This window comes from Pongo abelii, chromosome 1, assembly GCF_028885655.2.
Source record: "Pongo abelii isolate AG06213 chromosome 1, NHGRI_mPonAbe1-v2.0_pri, whole genome shotgun sequence".
NCBI classification, from domain to species: Eukaryota; Metazoa; Chordata; class Mammalia; order Primates; family Hominidae; genus Pongo; species Pongo abelii.
Genome location: NC_071985.2, coordinates 70,732,055 through 70,758,121, shown reverse-complemented (window position 1 = coordinate 70,758,121; position 26,067 = coordinate 70,732,055). Strand labels below are relative to the sequence as shown.

The 26,067-nt window shown below is 39.6% G+C and overlaps 1 protein-coding gene and 2 non-coding genes across 8 annotated transcripts in view; 2 read left to right on the top strand and 1 right to left on the bottom strand.

Annotated features, from left to right (window-relative positions):
- ABL2 (ABL proto-oncogene 2, non-receptor tyrosine kinase) overlaps positions 1-26,067 on the bottom strand; it is a 126,825-nt gene that overhangs the window by 85,617 nt on the left and 15,141 nt on the right. The gene's annotated exons all lie outside the window — the stretch shown is intronic.
- Positions 8,057-8,154, top strand: LOC112131344 (small nucleolar RNA SNORA67). The gene has a single exon (XR_002913438.1). It is a non-coding gene; the product is annotated as a small nucleolar RNA SNORA67 (small nucleolar RNA).
- On the top strand, positions 13,018-13,158 carry LOC112131343 (small nucleolar RNA SNORA67). The gene has a single exon (XR_002913436.2). It is a non-coding gene; the product is annotated as a small nucleolar RNA SNORA67 (small nucleolar RNA).

Genomic DNA, 26,067 nt, shown 5'->3' with positions numbered 1-26,067 from the left:
GAATTGTTTGAACCCGGGAGGTAGAGGTTGCAGTAAGCCGAGATCACACCACCACACTCCAGCCTGGACAACAGAGCAAGACTCTGTCTCAAAAAAAATAAAATTAAAACAGCACCTCTACTATCACTCTCTCCCTTTACCCAAGACTATCTTCCTCCCTACCACTAATCATCACATTATATAGTAAATAAATATTTAGTTAGCACCTGTCTCCACCCACTATAATGTAATTTCCATGAAAGCTGTGATTTGTTCAGTGCTGGATTTCCAGTGCCAAGAAACTACCTGGTAGATGCTCAGTAACTGTTGAGTAGATGAAAATTTAAAATGTCTGACTCTAGAATCCATGTTATCAACTTTAATTATTCATACACACCAAAGAAGTCCTTTAAATAATAAATGTTAAAAGTATATTTAAACTGAGACTATTGATTGCCTCTAGAGAAGAGGCTAAAGGGAGAGAAATATAGGGAGATTAAATGTATACCCCTTAAATCTTGAACTATATTAATGAGTTAATTTTTCAAAATTAAACAAAATGTAACATGTTAATTTAACAGGTTATAACAATGACTGAATTACATTAACTTTCCAGTTTAATTCTGCATTCTCAGGATGTGGAACACTAATGGCAAAAACATGACAATCTTCATGTTGTTCTCGGGCGTTTTTTGTTGTTGTTATTGTTGTTGTTTTGAGACAGAGTTTCACTCTTGCTGCCCAGGCTGGAGTGCAATGGTGCAATCTGGGCTCACTGCAACCTTCGTCTCCCAGGTTCAAGTGATTCTCCTGTCTCAGCCTCCCGAGTAGCTGGGATTACAGGTATGCACCACCACGGCCGGCTGTTTTGTATTTTTAGTAGAGACGGGGTTTCACCATGTTGGCCAGGCTTGTCTCAAACTCCTGACTTCAGGTGATCCGCCCACCTTGGCCTCCCAAAGTGCTGGGATTACAGGCATGAGCCACTGCGCCCTGCCCTGTTCTAAGGTATTTTAATAAGATTCTCCAGGAATTTCTCAGAGCACAAGAAGTTAAATGTTACTTTCTTAAATGTTCCCTACTCTTGTATAATATTACATCTTAATTAGCAATCGCCTTGTCACTAGGAAGTCGCTATGTACATTCATTTATTCATTCATAAAGGGTGACACAGCTACCAAACGCTAAGTGGAGTCTGAGGATAGAAAAAACAAAACCCCAAAGCATTTTGCCAAAGTGTTTTGGCCTACTCTCACCACTCAACACAGTATTTCTAACACCAGATGTGTGGGGTTATTTCCTCCACACACCAAGCAAGCAGTGCACAAGCTGGGTGTCTTACAATTTAACTCACTTCTAGCTACCTAGAGACAGAAGTGCACAAGCTGGGTCTCTTACCATTTTTTTTTTTTTTTTTTTTTTGAGACGGAGTTTTGCTCTTGTTGCCCAGACTGGAGTGCAATGGCGCGATCTCGGCTCATGGCAACCTCCGCCTTCCAGGTTCAAGCAATTCTCCTGCCTCAGCCTCCTGAGTAGCTGGAATTACAGGCATGCACCACCATGCCGGGCTAATTTTGTATTTTTAGTAGAGACGGGGTTTCTCCATGTTCAGGCTGGTCTCGAACTCCTGACCTCAGGTGATCTTCCCATCTCGGCCTCCCAAAGTGCTAGGATTACAGGCGTTGAGCCACCAGGCCCAGCCTGGGTGTCTTACAATTTAACTCAATTCTAATTCTATCTACCTAGAGATAGTGTCAGATTCCACAAGTCCAGGGCTCAGGCCCACATGACTGTCCCAGACTTCAGATGCCATTTCTGATTGATTGGCAATAAACTGGGGTTTCCACAACCCCCTCCTTGGTTAGATTAATTTGCAAGAGTGGCTCACAGAACTCAGGGAAACACTTTACATACGTTTACTCATTTATTATAAAAGATATTACAAAAGATACAGATGAACAACCAAATAAAAAGATACACAGAGCAAGGTGTGGGAGAAGAGGGGCTGAGCGGAGTCCTTCAGGAACTTCCATGTGTTCAGCTATCCCAAAGCTCTCTGAACCCAGTACTTTTAGGTTTCGTGGAGGCTTCATTACATAGGCATAGTTGATTAAATTACTGGCCACTGTTGATGACGTTAACTTTCAGCCTCTCTCCCCTCCAGAGAGACATGGGGGGTGGGGGGTAGGGGGTGGGGGGGTGGGGGGGTGCGGTGGGGTTGGGGGGTGAGAGGGTGAGTGCTAAAAGCCCCAACCTTCTAATCATGCCTCTCCTCAGTTGCCTCTCCTCAGTCTTTCAGGCGACCAGTCCCCATCCTGAAGCTATCTAGGGGTCCCCAGCCTCCAGTCATCTCATTAGCATACAAAAGATGCTCTAATCACTAGGGAGAGTCCTAGAATTTTAGGAGGTTTTTTTTGGCCAGGAAACGGAATAAAGACCAAATATATATTTCACAATATCACATAATGTTTCATTGTTATAAGAAATTCTGTCACCAAAGTTGCCATAACAAAACAATATTCCAGGATATGGTCCATTATATCCAGAATTTAAGGTCCTAGGCCTGGTAATGGAGTTGAGAAGAAAAAAGGCTGAACAGGAAAAAGTAGAGGCAGTGATCCAGCCACTTCCCACTTCCCCTTCTAACCACAGCTAGTCCCTATTTAGATAGGAAGCCACTCCCAGTTCTCTTGAAAACAGTGGTCCTCTCAACTGCCAAGAAGGCCACAGGAAGAAGGTCACTTTCAGAAAAGAAAACCCAGAATGAAGAATGATGACAGTAATGAAATCCTTCATGGACCAATACTAGACTAATGGTCTTCCCAGTACTTTATATTCTTACTACATCACAAAGGATAAGGATTATAAACCCAAAGTTAGAAAGAATAAGCACTGATTTCTGCCAGCTATAAGGTAATAGATTATTGCGCTTAATTTTCAAAATCAAATAAGGCCATATACTTTTCCAACTCTTCTATATTAAATTATTAGATGTTGTATGATAGTATGAGAACCTTAATCTTTCTGTATGAAATCCCTTTTTTTTTTTTTTTTGAGACAGAGTTTCGCTCTTATTGCCCAGGCTGGAGTGCAAAGGCACAATCTCGGCTCACTGCAACCTCTGTCTCCTGGGTTCAAGCGATTCTCTTGCCTCATCCTCCCAAGTAGCTGGGATTACAGGCATGTGCCACCACACCCGGCTAATTTTTTGTATTTTTAGTAGAGATAGGGTTTCACCATGTTGTCCAGGCTGGTCTCGAACTCATGACCTCAGGTGATATCCACCCGCCTCGGCCTCCCAAAGTGCTGGGATTACAGGCATGAGCCACCTTGCCCAGCCTCTGAAATTACTTTATATACACATATTCTGCTATCATTTAAATAATCAACACTCTGTAGAGGTTTTTAAAAATCACTAAAGAGTTTTCAAAAAAATTACTAAGAAATAGTCTGTGTCATGTCAAATGACAGATGGAACAATTACTCAATTGAAATGAGACAAAAAATCTGACAATCAATTGGAAACTGTCATATAAAAATTAAGGTTGGACCTAAGCAAAAGCATTACAAATGGTTTTTCTTTTGCTTTTATATTCTCTTTAAGAAAAATACATTTAATTGCAAACAAAGTATAAAGCAGAAGAGTAACTGATACTTTGTGACATTTTACCATTCCCCTACAGTCAAAATATAACAAAATATTTGAACCAATCATATTTCACTCCTTGGTTAGTCACTGTATATAGCAGGGACTCTATACTCAGTAGTTATAGATTTAGTTACGAAAAACAATCCACAGGAATACCTTGGCTCTCACTCTACCAAAGGTAGATATGGCTGGCATCTTGAGCACGCTAGTCAATCTATCCAAATGCACAACTACTAATATCCCACCACTCTCTAGCTGTTTCCTATTTCATTTCATTAGGGAGACAGAGACAAACCAAAAAATATAAGAGAATGTCAAATGCAACCCTTCCACCAACACTGTATCTCCATAACATCCTATAAAATTAACACTCAAGCTCAAATTACAACAAACTCAATAAATCCTAGACCACTTTTATTCTCACTGGACAAATAAATATCCTTGTTCTTGTCCCACACTGCCTGAATTTCCATTTTCCAAGTCATGTTGTCATAATGGCACACCAATTCACCCATTTGTTGTACCTGTAAGTACCAGAAAAATCAAGTAAATTAACTCAAGCAGGTTGAGTTAAATCTGACAATTGACTTAACCTTTAATTACTTATGTGACAGACATAAAAGAATGAAACACATGGCATGCAGAAAAACTGTGCAATCATATCACACAGAAAAAATTTTAAAACTAGGTTAGGAAAAGTAAATTAATAAATTTTGGTTAATCAAAGTATGTTCTGAAACATTAAGTCTGATAACTTCTTCCTAATAAATACAAGAGTCTGAATTATTTTCTTAAAATTTTGCTATTTCAAGTACAGAACTTTTTACATCTTTTTCTTTAAAGCATTAAGTCGCACTGTATTATGCCTATTTGAATTACTACTTAAACTACTAGAAAGAAATCAAGATAACATTAAACTTAAAATATCTTTGGTAACAGAATGAATTATCTTCTGTGTTGTTGTCTATATCAAAGGTCATATCATATTTCATACTTTTCTAAGGTAAACATTTAAACAGCATACATGGTATGATGGAGAAAATTATAACAAACTCACACCAAATATCAGCCTTTCTGAATTTCCAAAAAAGGGCACAACTTGCAAAAAAAAATGAGAACCATAATTTTCATGTATCAAGAAAAAAATATAATAATCAGTTTTTCTAAAGTGCTCAAAGAAGTCAATTTGTGGCAACACTACCAGAAAAAGTGGCCAATGAAGTCACACAAAATTTCTAAACTTTAAAAATGTACTAGGCTCTTTCTAAAGGTGAATATTATTGTCAAATCAGTAACTCAAACCAGCCCTAAATGTCTGCTTTTTTTTTTTTTTCTGGTAAGCAAGTGGGATTTAATTTTTTGTTTGTTTCTTTTTTGAGACAGAGTCTCGTTCTGTCACTCAGGCTGGAATGTAATGGCGCAATCTTGACTCACTTGCAACCTCGGCCTCCTGGGTTCAAGCAATTCTCCTGCTTCAGCCTCCCAAATAGCTGGGATAACAGGCGCCTGCGACCACGCCCAGCTAATTTTTTGTATTTTTAGTAGAGATGGGGTTTCACCATGTTCACTAAGCTAGTCTTGAACTCCTTACCTCAAGTGATCCACCCTCCCTGGCCTCCCAAAGTGCTGGGATTACAGGTGTGAGCCACCGTGCCTGGCCTAATTTTTTGTTGTTGTTGTATTTTGTTTTTTGGGGTTTTTTTGAGACGGAGTCTCGCTCTGTCGCCCAGGCTGGAGCGATCTCGGCTCACTGCAAGCTCCATCTCCCAGGTTCACGCCATTCTCCTGCCTCAGCCTTCTGAGCAGCTGAGACTACAGGCACCCGCCACCACGTGGCCCGGCTAATTTTTTGTATTTTTTTAGCAGAGACGGGGTTTCACCTTGTTAGCCAGGATGGTCTCAATCCTGGCCTAATTTTTAAGTGATAGCAGCAACTGAATTTTCTTCCTAAGTACTGGAGTATCCCCTAGTGGACTGGTGAGGAACAGTTTCTTGACTTACTAATCAAACTGTCATAATAAATTCACTTTTTTATAATCTCACCTAAATATCTTTTTTCCGATGGTCAAAACAGAGTTAATATTAGTTTTTATAAATTTCATAATTTTGACTACAGTGAAGGTCCTGCAAGGTAGAAACACATTTTTTTTGGACAAATACCATTTCCAGTGTTTCAAATACAATAACCTCTTTCAAGAATCTTGTTACATGAGCACGAATTTAGTAACTGAAAAATCAATCATCCTTAATAGTTTCCTAAAGGGCAAAGGAAGTTTTTATGGAAATTAAACTACTTCACTGAACTAAACGTCAACAATCAAATCATGAACATTAAGCAGAGTGCTTTCTAAAGAGCCAGGGGTATCAAAGATAAATTTGAGAAACTACTGATGGAGGCTTGAAAATGATTTTTTTACGTATCATATAATTTCTGCTAACATGGAATAAAGATTTCTAAAAAACAATTTTTAAGGTATCAACACACTATTTACACACAAATTAAAACTCTACACACAAAACACTTCATATTTCTGCAAATAATTAAAATCCACTGAAGAATACAAGGGCTCCAGCTAGCAGTATGATTGGAACCTTGTGAGAGACCCTGAGCTAGAACCACCCAACTAAGCCACTCTCAGATTTCTGACACTCAGAATAAATGTTGTTTGTTTTAAGCTGCTAAATTTGGGAATAACTGGTTACTCAGAAACAAATATGTTGTGTTTAATATGCTTAAAGAAAAAAAGAGGGTAATGATAGTAAGAAGAAAATGGCACTATAAAACAAAGACCAACAAGTCAACAACAAAAAAGCAAACAGATTCAAAAATGGGCAAAGGACTTAAAAATTTCTCAAAAACAGATACACAAATAGCCAATAAACACTTGTTAAAAGATGTCCAACATCACGAATCATTAGGGAAATGCATATCAAAATGACAATGAGAGGCCAGGCATGGTGGCTCATGCCTATAATCCCTGCATTTTGGGAGACTGAGGCAGGCGGATTACCTGAGGTCAGGAGTTCGAGACCAGCCTGGCCAACAAGGTGAAAGGTGAAACCCCGTCTCTACCAAAAATACAAAACTTACCCGGGCATGGCAGTGCATTCCTGTAGTCCCAGCTACTCAAGAAGCTGAGGCAGGAGAATCACTGGGACCCAGGAGGCAGAGGATGCAGTGAGCTGAGATCACGCCACTGCACTCCAGCCTGGGCAACACAGTAAAACTCTGTCTCAAAAAAAAACAAAAAACAAAAAACAGTGAGATACCACATCACAGCCATTAGGATGGCTATTATTAAAATACACACGAACACAGAAAATAACAAATGTTGGTGAGGGTATGGAGAAACTAGAACCCTTGTGCATTATTGGTGGGAATATAAAATGGTAAAGCCACTATGGAAGACAGTATGGTGGTTCCTCAGAAAAATTAAACATAGAATTACCGTATGATCCAACAATTCCACTTCTGTATATATATATTCAAAAGAATTGAAAGCAGGAACTCAGATATACTTGCATTCCCATGTTCACTGCAGCATTAGTCACAATAGCCAAAAAGTGGAAGCAAGCAAAGTAGTCCATAAAGAGATGAGTGGATAACGAAAATGGGCTATATACACACCATTAAATATCATTCAGCCTTTAAAAAAAAAAAAAAAGAAAGAAATTCTCCTGCACGTTACAACACGGATGTACCTTGAAGACATTAAGTTAAATGAAATAAGCCAGTTACAAAAGGGCAAATACTATATGATTCCATTTATATGAGGAACCTAGAGTAGTCAAACTCATAAAGGCAGAAAGTAAAATGTGGTTGCCAAGGGCTAGAGGAAAAGGGCAAACAGGGAATTACAGTTTAACAGATGCAGAGCTTCAGTCTGGAAGAAGAAAAGAGTTCTAGAGATGGATGGTGGTCATGTATGGTTATATGGTAGTGATGGATGGTTACACAACAGTATGAAAAGTGCGATGGCTCACGCTTGTAATCCCAGCACTTTGGCAGGCCGAGGTGGACGGATCACTTGAGGCCAGAAGTTCCTCCCCAAATCCAAGTTCCTAGATGCTAACCAAGGGCCAACCTTGCAAGCAGACCTCGCTAAGCATATCAGTCTCAATCAGGCCTGCTATGTTAATTCTTTCTGCACAACTGAGATGTTCTCTTTGGAAATAACATGGTTTTTTGTCTTGTTTTTGGAGTTCCGTGTTTTTCTATTCAAAATGCACCCCCATTTCCTGTCACTTTAACTAAAATTACCTTATTGAAATTTGTATCTTTTTGTAACTTATCAGCTACTTATGCCCAACTTTTAAAACTTTTACAAGCCACAAATATGGTGGATACACTATGGGATGATTAAATTATTTGTCTATACTTAAGTAAAATACCTATGAGAAAAATCCCTTTAAGATTTAAAGATGGTAATCCAAGGTGATTCCCTCTCCAAGGGGGACATCCAGTGCCCCTCTCAGGAAGTAGTAACTTGGAATAGAATAGTCCAGGAGTTCCAGGACCAGCCTGGGCAATATGGCAAAACCCCATCTATACTAGAAACACAAAAACTAGCCGGGTGTGGTGGCAGGTGCCTGTAATCTCAGCTACACGGGAGGCTGAGGCAGGAGAATCGCTTAAACCCAGGAGGTAGAGGTTGCAGTGAGCCAAGATCACACCACTGCACTCCAGCCTGGGCAACAAGAGCGAAACTCAGTCTTAAAAAAATAATAAATTAATTAATTAAAAAAAATAACCCACTGACCTGTACATTTTCAAATGGTTAAAATGGTAAATTTTATGTTATATGTATTTTACCACAATTTTTTATAAGACCAGATTTTAAAGAGAATCAAACAGAATCTGCAGAAATAAAAGACATAATAATTGAAATTAGTTCAATGGATGAATTAAATAGCAGATTAGATCAACTAAAGAGGACTGTGAATACACAAAATGTAGCATGGTGAAACAAAAATTGAATATATCAAATGGAAGTTATGCAACATGAGGACAGAATAGAATGTCCAACATATCTAAATACCATTCAAGAGGGAAAGAAAAGAAAAATGAGAAAGAGGCAATATTTGAAGATATAATTGCTGAGACTTTTCCAAAAACTGCTGTAGTTTCTGGAAGCACAAAAAATTGCTAGTAGGATAATAAGAAATCTATACCTAGTCACTTTCCAGTGAAAATGCAAGACACTAAAGACAAAAAAAAAAAAAAATTTAACCACCAGATAGAAATGACAGATTGTCTACAGAAAGGACAATTATGCTGACAGTTTCTCAATAGCAACAATGGCACCCAAGGGATAATAAAAAATATATATTGAAAAAGCTAAAGAGTAAATCAAATACTCTTCAAGGCTGGACAACTAAACCTGCTATGACTTTGAGGGCCCTTTTACCCCCACCAAAAGACTACAAACTCAACTCACCAATACATTATAGTTAACTAATTCTTAACCAGGGAGGGTGTCTGATTTTCTTCCAGAATACACCTGCTTGGTTCAAAAAAAAAAAAAAACACACAGTTAAAAAAAAAAGGCCGGGCGAGGTGGCTCACGCCTGTAATCCCAACACTTTGGGAGGCTGAGGGTGGATCACCTGAGGTCAGGAGTTTGAGACTACCTTGATCAATATGGTGAAACCCTGTCTGTACTAAAAATACAAAAATTAGCCAGTCGTGGTGGCGTGTGACTGTAGTCCCAGCTAATCGGGAGGCTGAGACAGGAGAACTCCTTAAACCCAGGAGGTAGAGGCTGCAGTGAGCCGAGATCACGCCATTGCATTCCAGCCTGGGCGACAAGAACGAAACCGTCTCAAAAAAAAAAAAAAAAATTTCTGCTGGGCACAGTGGCTCATACCAGTAATCCTAGCACTTTAGGAGGCTGAGGTGGGCGGATCACTTGAGTCCAGGAATTCGAAACAAGCCTGGGAAACATGGTGAAACCATGTCTCTACTAAAAATATAAAAATTAGCTGGCGTGGTGGCACACATCTATAGTCCCGGCTACTTGACAGGCTGAAGTGCGAGGGTCACCTGAGCCCAAGGAGGTCAAAGCTGCAACGAGCTGTGCCATGCCACTGCACTCCAGCCTGGATGACAGAGTGAAACCCTGTGCCAAAAAAAAAAAAGTTTTCCAGGTGATTTTGATACACACTCCTAGTTTAAAAGAGAAGGAAAAGGAAGGAAAGGTAAAGAGGGAGAGAGAATACGATAAAATAAATGAGACAAAATGTTGACAATTAGGGAATCTAGGCAAAGCGTACATGAGAGTTGTTTGTGCTATTCTTGCAACTTTTCTGTAATCCTGAAACTATTTCAAGATCAAAAAGGTATTTTTAAAAAACCCACCCAGGCCAAGCGCAGTGGCTCATGCCTGTAATTCCAGCACTTTGGGAGGCCAAGGGAGGCGGATCACCTGAGGCCAAGAGTTCGAGACCAGCCTGGCCAACACGGTGAAACCCCCGTCTCTACTAAAAATCAAGAAGTAGCCAGGCGTGGTGTCAGGCACCTGTAATCCCAGCTACCCAGGAGGCTGAGGCAAGAGAATTGCTGGAACCAGCGGGGCAGAGGCTGCAGAGGCTGCAGTGAGCCAGATCACACCACTGCACTCCAGCCACAAAGTCACATATACCAGAATCACACAATTCTGTTTCAAGATGCCACTATCTTTTCTAAACATGAATTCTAGGAATGCTAATCGGGTACCATGTCTATAAATTTATCCAGATTATCCCTTTTTTTTTTTTTTTTAAAGATGGAGTCTTGCTCTGTTGCCCAGGCTGGAGTGCAGTGGCACGATCTCAGCTCACTGCAACCTCTGCCTCCCAGGTCCAAGCGATTCTCCTGCCTCAGCCCCCCTAGTAGCTGGGATTACAGGCACACACCACTATGCCCAGCTAATGTTTGTATTATTAGTAGAGATGGGGGTTTCGCCGTGTTGGCCAGGCTGGTCTCGAACTCCTGACCTCAGGTGATCCACCCGCCTCAGCCTCCCAAAGTGCTGGGATTACAGGCATGAGCCACCACACCTGGCAAATTATCCCATTATTATCTGGAAGCATTTGTGATGAGGGAATGAGGTTGGATGTGTTTAAATCAGTTATTGAAACCTACTAACACACAGGTGTCAATAATTCACGACAACCTCACTGTAAAGGTATGGAAACAGTTTCTATGCCTCTTCCATCCTCTGAATGACTTTGTATTTATGATATTCCTAGTTCTTAAACTATAAAAAGTCTCAGTGGGTGACTGTGAAGATCCATTTAAAACTCCATTTTCTAAAACTTAATGTTTCTTCTCTCCTACTAATCTTCCTATGCAACCTCACATCAAACAATAAACAGAAGAGAAACACAAACTTTACCTTTTCTTTCTCCCCCTTTAAACTTCTCCAATCTCTCTACATCTTCACAGCAAATGTACTCTAACATTTTGAGTTATTATATGAAAGATATAGTGGTAGAAGTTTTATATACAGTATCTAACTTAACTCTCAAACCACTCTACGCAGCAGGCATTATCCTCATTTTATAAATGAAGAAATAATTAGTTTAAACAATCACAGTTAATACCAGAATTTTAACACAGATCTATCTAGTTCCAAAACCCATGCACTTTTTCCTTTTTTTTTGAGACAGGGTCTCTCTCTGTCACCCGGCTAGAGTGCAGTGGCAATAATCATGGCTCACTGCAGCCTTGAACTCCTGGGCTCAAGCAATCCTCTCACCTCAGCCTCCTGAGTAGCTGGGACTACAGACATGTACCTCCATGCCAGCCAACATTTAACTTTTGGTAGAGTCAGGGTCTCACTGTGTTGCCTAAGCTGGTCTCAAACTCCTGGGCTCAAGCGATCCTCCTGCCTCAGCCTCTCAAAGTGCTAGGATTACAAGCATGAGCCACTGCACCTGGCCCCCAATGCCCTTTTTTTTTTTTTTTTTTTTTTTTTAAGACGGAGTCTGCCTCTGTCTTCCAGGCTAGAATGCAGTGGTACAATCTCGGCTCACTGCAACCTCCGTCTCCCAGGTTCAAGAGATTCTCATGCCTCAGCCTCCCAAGTAGCTAGGATTATAGGCGCATACCACTCCACCTGGATAATTTTTGTATTTTTAGTAGAGATGGGGTTTTGCCATGTTGGCCAGACTGGTCTTGAACTCCTGACCTCAGGTGATCTGCATGCCTCAGCCTCCCAAAGTGCTGGGATTGGAGGCATGGGTCAACGCGCCTGGCCCACAACACTTTCTTGAGTTACTTTTATGTTGTCTCACTTTCAGTTCTCCTTCCTGAATAATATATTTCTATACAGTACAGAACCTTATCAGATAGCTAGACACCAAGATACAGTTTCACAAAGATAAAACTTAAACAGAAGTCTGTCAGTCACAAATTAAGAGCCTTTTTTTTTCTCTCCTTCAGATCCCAAACTTAATTTTAGTTTCGCATATTCTATCTCCTACCCTATTTGGGCACAACTTAAACCCAAAAAATACTATCTACCCATTGAAAGCTTCCATGTAGAGACTTTGTATGAACATGTAGATTCCCATTATAAACTTATCTGATCCACTACTGTGTTGGGAGTCTTCAAGAACACCCTCAGATTTGATGATTCACTAGGAGGACCCAGAAAACTCAGCACATAGTTGTACTCATGGCCGTGCTTTATCACAGCAAAGGGATATAAAGCAAAATCAGCAAAGGAAAAAGGTGCATGGGGCAATGTCCAGAGAAAACCAGGCACAAGTGTCCAAAAGTCTTCTCCCAGTGGAGTCACACAAGACATACTTACTTCCTCCAGCAATTAATTATAACAACATGTGTAAAATGCTGTCTCCAAGGTTCTTCTTAGGGGGTGATCACATAAGCACCCTCTGCCTACTACACAGCAAAATTCCAGACTCCCAGAAAGAAAGGTGTTCTATATAAACCACATTGTTTATACAAACAGCTTAGGCACAATGGGCCACTCTTTTTGGTTCTGGAAATGGTAGGAACCCTCCCCAAACCCAAGTTCCTAGATGCCAGCCAAGGGCCAACCTTGCAAGCAGACCTCGCTAAGCATATCAGTCTCAATCAGGCCTGCTATGTTAATTCTTTCTGCACAACTGAGATGTTCTCTTTGGAAATAACATGGTTTTTTGTCTTGTTTTTGGAGTTCCGTGTTTTTCTATTCAAAATGCACCCCCATTTCCTGTCACTTTAACTAAAATTACCTTATTGAAATTTGTATCTTTTTGTAACTTATCAGCTACTTATGCCCAACTTTTAAAACTTTTACAAGCCACAAATATGGTGGATACACTATGGGATGATTAAATTATTTGTCTATACTTAAGTAGAATACCTATGAGAAAAATCCCTTTAAGATTTAAAGATGGTAATCCAAGGTGATTCCCTCTCCAAGGAGAACATCCAGTGCCCCTCTCAGGAAAGTAGCAACCTGGAATAGAATCTGGCATGCCTAAGGCATTTGGGGAACAGGGCTGGTTATTTCCTCTGCCTTCCTTGGCTGCCTACATGGATACCTAAGTGTCTTCCTTTCAGGATAGCGTGTCCTCTCGTGCACATGCTGAAGAGTTGTCTTTCTTGACGTAGGTCAGAGGCATTGATATGCAGCAAGTTTCTTTAGTCATCAACTATGACCTTCCCACCAATAGGGAAAATTATATCCACAGAATCGGTCGAGGTGGACAGTTTGGCCGTAAAGGTGTGGCTATTAACATGGTGACAGAAGAAGACAAAAGGAACTCTGAGACATCGAGACCTTCTACAACACCTCCATTGAGGAAATGCCCCTCAATGTTGCTGACCTCATCTGAGGGGCTGTCCTACCACCCAGCCCCAGCCAGGGCTCAATCTCGGGGGTCTGAGGAACAGCAGGAGAGGGGAGGGAAGGGAGCCAAGGGATGGACATCTTGTCATTTTTTTTTCTTTGAATAAATGTCACTTTTTGAGGCAAAAGAAAAAAAAAGATTTAAAGATGGTAAAAAAAAATAATCTTAGCACACTGGGATAAATATTATTTGATGCAATTTAACATATATATCATTATTGGTCTTCTATAATGTAACAGAATTGGTAACTATTAATACTTTTTTAGCAAAGAAAAGAAAAACGTGGCTCTTACTTCTGCTTATTACCAATTAATATGCACATTTACAAATTAGCTGCTAACACTATGGAAGTGCTATTCTTTTAAAAATCACCACCTAAAAACTAGACAGGAAACCCACGCTTCCCTCTTCTTAAAAGAAATTAACTCATGACATTTTAAAAGGAATTAGTCTTGCTGTCCTCCTACACATTTTTGTTTTCAATAGTTAACAGTACCTTAGACTGAGTATGTTCTGTTCAACAGGTCACATAAAAAATTAACATCACAAGAATATTTTACCTCAGCTTAAAAAATAGGAAAGGAGCTTAAATACCTGTATACAAATGTGTACTTCCTTAGTTTTTGGTTACACCAGCAAATTAAGTAACACTGGACTGTAAGTGAATCAGTGATTGATCTGTACCCTGAAATAACTGCTGAAATGCCTTCTGCCTTTTTCCCCCACAATCACTTCTGTTAACATATGTCCTGTCCTCATGTAAACTTAATACGAGCTCAACAGAATGAAGAATACAGACGCCTTCAAGGAACTGAATCTAACAGAAGAAACAAATAACAATAAAAATTGTAAGACAAAAGTACTGGATGTTAAATAGTGTGAAAAGAAATAAATGTGCAGTAAGTTCTAAAGAGAGGTAAAAACAAAAACCAACCACCAAAAACCCTTTCTCCTTCAATTTAAGATCTCCAGTTTAGAAGGTTCAAAATATATGAGTGAAAAATGACAACAAAAAATTGCTTTGTATATGTTTTGGTTAGCAACACAAAATGATACACATCAAAGAGGCTTTAAAAGGATATGCCCCAGAACTTCTATTAGATTGTGGTCTCCCAGTAGGAAAGTGGGTATGGGGTTTGTTTTTAGTTTTTGCTTGATTTTTTCCCATAATAAAACATACTGCATTTGTAAAAAGAAAAAATCATTTTTTTTCATTTCCCATCAGAGAAGTAAAGGAAGAATGTAGTATATACACGGCTTATATTTTTTCTTTTTCCTAAAGACAAAACAAAATCTGTGTTTTAATAAACATTTTATACTTGCACAAAGAATGAAGGTTTTCCTCTCTTCTGTTGCCTTTGTAAGCTGTTTCCTTAAAACTCAGTGATCAAAATAAATAAAATACAACTAAGTACTCCAGAAAAGATCTTCAAATTGGAAACCAGTTAGTATGCACCATCACCCTTCCCTATCAGTACAGACTGCCCTCTCACTGAGGTCATCCTCTCCAGGTAACTTTCCTGGATCATCCCTCATTTTCAAGTATTATTATCCCAAAGATCATTCTTCTCAAAGTAAACAGTCTTTTTTTTGTTGCTATGTTCATTGCAAATAAGAAAAAAAAAAAAAACCTCTATTTTTATTTTTGTTACAAGCTATACACAGAAGCCCATGCATTAAGAAAGCCATCTTGGTAGGCAATAGCTTAGAGTTAGGTCTCAGGTCTCATGTTCCAGCTCTGGTCCCACATACTATACATTATTTCATTTAGTATGAAATTGGGATAAGAGAATTCTTTTGTCAAATTACGTGCCAGTATCACACTGTTTTAAATACTGCATTTTTATAACAGGCAGCATAGCCTGGTGGTTAAGAGAGTACACTTGAGCTAAACTGCCTGGCTTTTTGACCCTTGTTTTTACCACTTCCTTGGCTGTGTGGCCTTGCGCATGTTATTTAACATCCCATAATTCAATGTCCTTATTTGTAAAATGGACATGATAATGACACCTATCTAATAGAAAGAGCTGATGTGAGGATTAAAAGTTTTAGGCTTTTAAAATATTTCCATTTATTTATTTATTTATTTAGAGATGGAGTCGCTCGCTCTGTCGCCCAGGCTAGAGTACAGTGGCCCGATCTCAGCTCACTGCAACCTCCACCTCCCAGGTTCAAGCAATTCCCCTACCTCAGACTCCCGAGTAGCTGCGATTACAGGTGGGCGCCACCACGCCCAGCTAATTTTTGTATTTTTAGTAGAGATGGGGTTTTGCCATGTTGGCCAGGCTGATCTCGAACTCCTGACCTCAGGTGATCCACCCACCTCCGCCTCCCAAAGTGCTGGGATTATAGGCATAAGCCACCACCTCCGGCAAAATATTTCCTTTTACGTACTATCTGCTCACTGCAAAAAAATATTCAAATAACACAGACATATGTAGAGTTAAAAGTGAAAGTTCCCTCTGCATCTCTACTCCTACCCAGCAAGGAACCTAAAAAAATACTAAGATGAGCTGGGTCTGGTGGCTCACACCTGTAATCCTAGCACTTTGGGAGGCCAAGGCGGGCAGATCACTTGAGGCCAGGAGTTCAAGACCAGCCTGGCCAACATGGCAAAACCCCCTCTCTACTAAAAAATACAAAAATTAACCGGACGTGGTGGCGCATGCCTGTAATCCCAGCTACTCGGGAGGCTGAGGCATGAGAATCGCTTGAACCTGAGAGGCAGAGAGTACAGTGAACCAAGATCACGCCACTGCACTCCAGCCTGGGTGACAGAGCAAGACCCTGTCTCAAAAAGCAAAACAAATACACACACACAAAAAAACAAACTAAGATGATTGTTTTAGACCAACTGATAACTTATTTGTTTCATTCACAGTTGTCTGGACCAAGAGAAACCTCCTCTGAATCTGATTAATAGACTCTGTACATCGCTTATTCCGATAAATGTAGTTACTAGATAAAAACATGAGTAGTGTCTCCAAGGAAGGGGTTCAGAGTGGTGCATGTAACATAACGGGTGACCCAAATATTCAGCAACCAGCAGAGCAAAGTCATTACAAATCTTTTTTTTTTTTTTTGAGACTGAGTCTCGCTCTGTCGCCCAGGCTGGAGTGCAGTGGCGTGATCTTGGCTCACTGCAACCTCTGCCTCCTGGGTTCAAGAGATTCTCCTGCCTCAGCCTCCTGAGTAGCTGGGATTACAAGTGCGTGCCACCACACCCAGCTAATTTTTGTATTTTTAGTAGAGACGGGGTTTCACCATGTTGGTCAGGCTGGTCTCAAACTTTTGACCTCGTGATCTGCCCACCTCAGCCTCCCAAAGTGCTGGGATTACAGGCATAAGCCACCGCACCCGGCCCATTACAACTCTTGATCAAATATTTCCAGCTGCCCTCCCAGGCACATAACGAAACTACACTTTCTCCATGCCCCCCGGCAATACATGAGACCATATGACTTGCTTTGGCCAGTGAGATATAAAAGGAAGTGATATACATCCCTTCTGGCTTTTAGTTTCCACTAGTACTTGACTCATCACTCTGTTTCTCTGCAATGGTAACTGCCAGCTTTCTAGAATGATGGTTGAAGACTCTGTCAGCCTGGGTCTCTGGGTGATAAAAAATGGGTATAGCCCACCTCTCACCTCCTTTGGGGGGTCTGAGGGGGTAAGAACCACCCCCTGATCCATATGGGACATGTATTACAAGTAACAAACTTTGGATGTGTTAATCCACTGAGATTAGGGAGGGTGGTTAAGGGGGATTGTTGTTGTGGTACTAACTTATTACCTAGTCTATCCTGATTAGACAGACCAACTGATTCTAAAGTTAAAATAAAATATAAGCAAACAAGAACAGCCAGGAATATTCTGAAAAAATAATAATGAAGAGGAACTAGCTCTGCCAATAACAGCAAAAAAATAAAGACCTAATACTTATACAGCACCAACTACATGCTAAGTACTTTTCTAAGCACTTTATATAGCTTAACTCATGTAATCCTTGCATCAGCCCTCTATTAGATAGGTATCATTATCATCTCTATTTTACAAATAAGGACATTGAATTACAGGGATGTTGAATAACATGCCCAAGGTCACACAGCTAAGAAAGTGATAAAGACAAGACTCAAAGTTAGGCAGCTTAGTTCAAGTCTATACCCTTAATTACCATTATACATTATAATGTATACATGTATATTATATAAGTACAATAATTAAAACTGTGATATTGGCACATTATTTGACAGGCAAATTAAGAGAACATAAAGTGCAGAAATAGAATCAAATGCACACAGGATTTAGCATATAAAAAGGTGGATAAAAGCTTATTCAACACATGGTTATTCTGAAATCCCCATCCCCTTTCTATAAGCAATTCCAAATTCAAGGCATTTATTCTATAGCCATACTAGCACGTCTAAAATGACACATATTAGGGTTTGTACTAGGACACTGTTTACAACAGCAAAAAATTGAAAACAAAGTAATTATATAATTCATCCACACAATGAAATGCTATGCATCCATTAAAAAAAAAAAAAAAAGCAAGTTCTTTATTTAGTGACATGAAAGAATGTCCAACATAAGCTATATAATAGCATCCATCTAGGGGGGAAAAAAAAGAATGGGGAGAATATACATGGATACAGGTACACATGCATAATATATCTCTGAGAGTATATACAAGGAACTGGTGATTTGGATTGCCAAAATTTGGGTGGCTGAAGAAAAGGAGTGGCAGGAAGACTTCAAACTGTATCTCTTGAATTTTGAACCACATAAATGTACTGACCCTTCAATAAACAAACAAATGATTTAAAATTTTTTTTTTTTAAACTGAGCCATTTAGCAGCAGGGATAAATGCCGAAAGGATAGATTGAGAATTCTCTTGATAAAGGAGCTGAGCAGCCATTACACTCCACATACAAGCTGAAACTGAGAAAGCCAGCTGGAAGAAAGGAAAACTGAACAGATGTACAGAGCAAAAAAGAGATGCCAAACCTTGCAGTTCCTGAAAGACAGAGACAGAATATGCAGTCTTAATTTCTAATAGCTTGCCAGCTCCAGTTTCCAACAGGCACAGCTGTACAGTGATGCCTGTCCATGGAGTGTCGTGATCCCCAGTATGCCCACATAACAACAGTCCCTTCCATTACCTTCTGAAGTTAGCTCCTCTGATTCTCCATTCCTTTCTTTCTTTTTGTTTTGTTTTTTTTTTTTTTTTTTGGTTAGGGCCTCTACCACTAGCTGTTCTATCTATCCGAATAAGAACGTATTTTAGGATCATTTCAAAGTGTCCTTTGTGAGAGAAGAAAAGAAAGATTGTGATTTACCCAAGTGAAGTGCTGGACGTATCCAATCAGAATGTTAGTATTAAAACAACAACTATACATTATAAGTCCAGAAGCACAGAAATCTGGTAATTAAGCGTAGGCACAGAACAAGCCTGATACAATATACTACCTTGTACTAAGCTCTCAAAATTCTCTCAGCCTTAACATTTTTTAGATTTTTTAAAATTTATTTACAATTGTCTGAAACCTATTTCAACCAATAAAAATGTTTAAAAAAAAAGTTTAAAAAGCAATAACAGCTATCACTTTTTGAGTACTTACCATTAATCATGTACTAGTTGAGAATTTTACATGTAATAATTCCTTAATTCTCATAACTCTATGAGGTAGGTATTATTAGCATACCTATTTTACTGGTGAGAAAAGAGACACATAGAGAATGAGTAACTTGCCCAGGAATACATTATTTCTAAGGTCTCTTCAGGTTGTAAATTTTTTTATACCTATGTCAAGCTACCAAAATCAGAAATTTAACACAGGATCTAAACCCACACAGACTGACACCAGAGTCCATGCTATTAACAGCATGTTTATAAATGATTATATCTCTGACTGATATTGTCACTGAAAACACTCAATCAGAAAATCTAAATGCCTCATGAATTATTAGTTTAAGAAAACAAGGTCAGTAAATCATTCTAATTATCTCTTAAATATCCTTTTTTTTTTGAATAAGTATTTTCCTGGTAATAGCAGTTATCTACTTTCCCTTTATAAATATTTACTTCAGACTCAAGTCTACAAAATATCGGAGAAAGGCACAAAAATAGTACATGAAGACTAGTCTAAAAATAAATCAGTTATATTTATTAACCTTTAATAAAGTGAATTGTATATGTTATATATATTTTTTCAACTTTTAAGTTTGGGGGTACATGTGCAGATTTGTCACATGGGTAAATTGTGTGTCACTAAGGTCTGGGGTACGAATAATCCTGTCACCCAGGTAGTAAGCACAGCGCCCAACAGGTTTTTCAACCCTTGCCCCTCCCATTCTTTCCCCTCTAGTAGTTCCCAGTGTCTATTATTCCCATCTTTATGTCCATTTGTACTCAATGCTCAGCTCCCACTTATAAGTGAGAACATAGGGTATTTGGTTTTCTGTTCCTGCATTAATTCACTTAGGATAATGGCCTCCAGCTGCATCCATGTTGCTGCAAAGGACATGATTTTGTTCTTTTTTATGGCTGCATGTATATATTTGATTTTTTCTCTATCATATTATCATGAAGGCTTCGGGAAGACTGGAATATCAATGCGGGATATCTCCCCTCAGATGCAGCAGAGAATTGGGAAACAACAAAACTTAAATCAAGCTCTGCAACCTACTAGCTGTATGGCCTGAAGGCAGAAGACAATCTCTCTTAGCCAAATGTCCTTGTCTGTAAAGCCAGAGAGTATGTTCAGCTCTTAGAGCAGTTCTGAGGATTAAATGAAGTAGCAGGATAAAGTGTCTGACACACAAGCAAGCACCCAATCCCTAAACCACTCTACCAGTAAAGCACAACGGTTAAGAGTGTAATTTTTGGAGTTATATGCCTTGTTCTGAAAACTGTTTTCATCATTTATCAGCTAAGAATTAAATGAGATAAAGTTTACAGAAATGTTGGCACATAAATGCTCAATAAATAACGTAATAATACTACCAAAAGCAAAAAATAGGCACTAACAAAAAATAACTAGAAACTAAATCTAGAAAAATGGGTTAGATTCTAGTCTTCCTGTGCTCTAAGACTGGGTTCAGGGCACACTACTCCAAAATACAGCACCTTGGCATTTGAGGAAACAGCAGAAGCAAAGAGGTCTCTCTGACCTTCTCCAGTCCTTCTCCTCTGAAGCAGACCATAAAAGAATTATCTGATCTTCTTCTCTGAAGTAGGTTATAAGACCCTCATTCCAGAGGTACCCTCCCTTTACTCAGAGAAAAGGAATGTCCTTATCTCTGAAGACTCAGGAACATTGAGAAGAATCTGACCAAACAAGCCTTGCTAAGTTCCCCCCAGGTTATTATCATTAGATCATTCTCCCTCTGTCCATCAGACTTCTACACACTGTCCACTCTCCATCAAACCTAACCCATAAAATTACACAAGTTTCCCTGTTGATTTGGGTCTTCATTTCTGAAGGTTCCATGTCACATAAAACTTAAATAAATTTGTATGTTCTTCTCATTAATCTGCCCTTTGCCGTAGTGGTCTCAGCCATGAACCTAGCAATGGATGAGGAAAAGATACTATTTTTTCTCCCCAGACATCTACTGCTAAGCTATGGGTCCATAATCAACTTGTTTCAACTACCCAAGTATCATTTACCCATCTGTAATTCAAATATATTAGAATATATGACTTCTACAGTCTCTTCCAGTTCTAAATTTTTATACCTATGTCTCTCTAGCTACCAAAATCAAAAATTTTAATCTTAAAAACAACCAACACCCTCATACAAATACTCACTCTCAGGAAAAAGAAAAACAAACCAGCAGGAGATTCAGAGAAATTCAGAGATTCAGAGAAATGACCCAAAATGGCCAGCTCTTAAACTGCAGCCAAAGATTTCAAGTAATAAGAAACATGTTTTTTTATTTTTGTTTTTAGAGACAGGGTCTCACTCTGCACCCAGACTGGAGTGCAGTGGCACAATCACACCTCACTGTAACCTCGAACTCTTGGGCTCAAGCAATCCTCCCAACTCAGCCTCCCTAGTAGCTAGGACTACAGGCACACAGCTAACTTTTAATTTTACTTTTAAAGACAGGGGTCTTGCTATGTTGCCCAGGGTGGTCTCAAACTCCTGCCTCAAGCAATCTTCCCCCTCAAGTGCTATGACTACAGGCAGGAGCCACTGTACCAGGACAGAAATATGTTAAAAGCAAATACTCTAAATGAGAAAAAAAAGATTTTAAAAAGCAACACCGGCCAGGTGCGGTGGGTCACGCCTATAATCCCAGCACTTTGAGAGGCTGAAGTGGGCGGATTACCTGCGGTAAGGAGTTTGAGACCATTCTGGCTAACACAGTGAAACCCCACCTCTACCAAAAATACAAAAATGAGCTGGGTGTGGTGGTGCATACCTGTAATCCTAGCTACATGATAGGCTGAGGCGAGAATCGCTTGAACATGGGAGGTGGACGTTGCAGTGAACTGAGATCATGCCACTTGCACTCCAGCAGTGACAGAGCAAGACTCTATGTCACCGAAAAAAAAAAAAAAAGAAGAAGAAGAAGAAATAGCTTTAAGAGGAAAATTTTTAAAGGATAAAAATAAAAATATTTCGCCGGGCGTGGTGGCTCACGTTTATAATCCCAGCACTTTGAGAGGCCGAGGTGGGAGAATCACGAGGTCAGGAGATCAAGACCATCCTGGCTAACACAGTGAAACCTCACCTCTACAACAAAATACAAAAAAAATGAGCCGGGCGTAGTGGTGGGCGCCTGTAGTCCCAGCTACTCGGGAGGCTGAGGCAGGAGAATTGCTTGAACCTGGGAGGTGGAGGTTGCAGTAAGCCGAGATTGCACCACTGCACTCCAGCCTGGGCAACAGAGCGAGACTCTGTCTCAAAAAAAATAAATAAATAATAAATAAAAATAAAAATATTTCATATACTGCCAGGAAGAAAGAATAAATATTTAAATATAAATAGATGAACATGACCTCAGACTTGAGAATATTCAAGCTTGGAAGCTTGGAAAAATATTTGCTCAGACCTGACGCCACCTTGACAACCATAGCATATAGCCAAGATGACTTTTCTCTTTAAAGATAGTTAATAATTTCAGGAAACAGAAGACTTGAAACAATTAGATCAAAGAACTTATAAAAGCATTAGAATTTTTCCAAATATCAGGGTTAATGAAAGAACAAAATAAAACAGAAAACAAGACATATAGTGATAGGATTTCATAAAGTTTTCAGTCTAAGACTTAAAAGTGCAATTAGGCTGGACCTGGTGGCTCACATCTGTTATCCCAGCACTTTGGGAGGCTGAGGCAGGAGAATTGCTTTGAGCCCAGGAGTCTGAAATCTGCCTGGGCAACAAAGGAGATGCAATCCCTAAAAAAATTTTTTTTTTAATTTAACCAGGTGGGGTGGTATGTGCCTATAGTCCCAGCTATTCAGGGGGCTGAGGTGGGAGAACCACTTGAGCCTAGGAGGTCAAGGCTGCAGTGAGCCTGTACCACCGTACTCCAGCCTGAGCAACAGCGTGAGATCCCGTCTCAAAAAATAAAAATAAAAATAAAATTTTTGTAAGTGCAATTAAACTAAAAATACAGTAATCAAAGGAAAAACATATACAGGAGAATAAAACCAAATTTAGGACAGGCATTGTGGCTCATGCCTGTAATCCTAGCACTTTGGAAGGCCGAGGCAAGTGGATCACTTGAGGTCAGGAGTTCGAGACCAGCCTGTTCAACACTGCGAACCCGGGTGATGGAGGTTGCAGTGAGCCAAGATCACACCATAGCCTGGGTGACAGAGCAAGACTCCTTCTCAAAAAAAAAAAAAAAAAAAAAAAAAAAAAAAAAAATTTAAAATAACTGTTTACCAATCAATAACTGCAAAGAAAACTCAGATTAGTTCAAAGGACCTCTGTGGAATAAAATCTGCACTGTAACATGCCAGGTACAATATCTCTGAGTGTACAATGAGGAAAATACTCTCTCCTTATGTATTTGTCCATTCTCACGCTACTGTGAAGAAATACCAGAGACTGGATAATTTATAAAGTAAAGAGGTTTAATTGACTCCCAGTTCTACATGGCCGGGGAGGCCTCAGGAAACTTAAAATCATGGCGGAAGGCACCTCTTCACAGGGCAGCAGGAGAGAGAATAGCCAAGTGAAGGGGAAAGCCCCTTATAAAACTATCAGACCTGGTGAGAACTTACCATCAGGAGAACAGCATGGGAGAAACCGCCTTCATGATTCAATCATCTCCACCTGGTTCTACCCTTGACACGTGGGGATTATTACAATTCAAGGTGAGATTTGGGTGGGGACACAGAGCCAAACCATATCATCCTACTTGTTGAATATATCAATTCATTTAAATACTACTGAGTGCCTGGCACCATTAAAGGTACAGGGACTACAAGGGTGAACAAGACCAAGTTCCTGTTCTCACAGGGCTTACCATCTAAAGCAGCAATGTCCATTAGAAATATAATGCAAGCTGGGCAGGGCATGGTGGCTCACGCCTGTAATCACAGCACTTTGGGAGGCCAAGGCGGGTGGATCGCCTGAGGTCGGGAGTTCGAGACCAGCCTGACCAACATGGAGAAACCCTGTCTCTACTAAAAATACAAAATTAGCCAGGCATGGTGGCATATGCCTGTAATCCCAGCTACTCGGGAGGCTGAGGAAGTAGAATCGCTTGAACTCAGGAGGCGGAGTTTGTGGCGAGCCAAGATCGTGCCATTGCACTCCAGCCTGAGCAACAAGGGCAAAACTCCATCTCAAAAAAAAAGAAATACAATGCAAGCTGGCTGGGCATGGTGGCTCATGCCTGTAATCCCAGCACTTTGGGAGGCCGAGGCAAGAGGATCACCTGAGGTCCAGAGCTCAAGACCAGCCTGACCAACATGGAGAAACCCCATCTCTACTAAAAATACAAAATTAGCCAGGCGTGGTGGCACATGCCTGTAATCTCAGCTACTCGGGAGGCTGAGGCAGGAGAATCGCTTGAACCTGGGAGGTGGAGGCTGCAGTGAGCCAAGATCACACCATTGCAATCCAGCCTGAGCAACAGGGGTGAAACTCTGTCTCAAAAAATATATATATATAATGCAAGCTACAAATGCCATTTTACCTTTTCTAGTAACTACATCAAAAATTTAAATTCAAAAAATTAATTTTTATATATACTATTTAGTCTATCTAAAATATTATTTAAACATGTAATCAATATAAAAAAATTAATGCAGTACTTTATATTCATTTTTTCCATACTGAGTTTTGAAATACAATGTGTATTTTATTACAATACTTCTCAATTAGCTTATTTGTATTTATTTATTTATTTTTACGCCTTTTTTTTTTTTTCTTCCTTTTCGTGGAGAACGGGGTCTCGCTATACTGCCCAAGGCAGGTCTCAAACTCCTGGGCTCAAGCTATCCTCCCACCTCTGCCTCCCTGAGAGCTGGGATTACAGGCATGAGCCACCACGCCCGGCCTATTTATTTATTTTTAAATACAGAAAGGGTCTCACTATATTGCCCAGGCTGGTCTCAAACTCCTGGACTCAGGTGATCCTCCCACCTCAACCTTCCAAACTGCTAGGATTACAGGCGTGAGCCACCACTCCTGGCCAATACTTCTCAATTAGGACAAAGGACATTTCAAGTGCTCAAGAGCCATAGTGGTTACTAGCTGCCATCCTCGACAGTACCAATATAGGGAGGAAATGGATGGGTGCTGCTAATTTTTTTTCCATTTTAAATCTTGTCATATTCTTTGACTTCTAAAACTGCCTGCATGTATTACTGTGGTAAAAATAACTAAAAGAGTCCAGGCATGGTGGCTCACACCTGTAATCCCAGTACGTTGGGATGCTATAGGCAGGAGGATTGCTTGAGCCCAGGAGGCTGCAGTGAGCTATGATCATGCTACTGCACTCCAGCCTGGGTGACAGAGTTAAGACCCTATCTCTTAAAACAAAACAAAAAAATTCTCTAGAAATATCAGTTTTAAGAAAATTAAAATATCAGTACAAAGTTATTAGATGCAATACAAGTAAGGCAACCAAACCTAGACTCAAGATGGACATACAAAATCAAGGCTTCCTATATATTAGCAATAAGCAATTAGGAAAGATTATACTTACAACAAAAATCATAAAATGCCCACTAATAAACCTACCAAGTAATGTCCAAAAACAAGATGCAGAAAATGAAAAATCTTTTACTGAGGGGCAAAAAAAAGATTTGCCTGGACTGGCAAAGGGATGTCATGTTCTTGGCCATAAGAACACAATAATGCAACATCAATTCACCCCCAAATTAACCTATAATTTGATATGACCATCAAAATCTCCTAAATCTTAACAACATAATCCTAAAGATCTTTGGAAGATATAAGATGCAACATCTAAATAAAATTTTAAGAACAGCATAATGATTGGGGAGCTAACCACATATACATACACACTATATAAGCTTACAATAATTAAAATAGTATATTAACAATGTGCAGGAGGAGACAAAGATCAATGGAACAACAGAGTTTTAAAATGACCTATATAT